This window comes from Octopus bimaculoides, chromosome 17 (genome assembly GCF_001194135.2).
Source record: "Octopus bimaculoides isolate UCB-OBI-ISO-001 chromosome 17, ASM119413v2, whole genome shotgun sequence".
Lineage (NCBI taxonomy): Eukaryota > Metazoa > Mollusca > Cephalopoda > Octopoda > Octopodidae > Octopus > Octopus bimaculoides.
This window is the reverse complement of record NC_068997.1, coordinates 3,836,142-3,836,427: the sequence shown is the minus strand read 5'-3', so window position 1 is coordinate 3,836,427 and position 286 is coordinate 3,836,142.

Here is a 286-nt window from a genome sequence, read left to right as displayed (position 1 = left end):
TATATATATATATCCCGCTGAGCAAGTTATTACCAAACTCGCATACTGCACAGTATAGTAGGAGATAGAAAAAGGCTACCGCAGATACAGAGGACACGCCCCTCTCAAACCAAAGTACGTGAGACTAGAAAAGACTACAATTGATAACCTCAACAAGGTTAATAAGAATCGGTCTATCTGTAGCAAAAGTGGTCATTTACTGCTCTTCACATCAGCAGAAGGAGCCTGTGGTTCATTCTCAAGTAAGAAAAGGACAGACAGCCGACCGTGGCGAGACAAGCGCGCG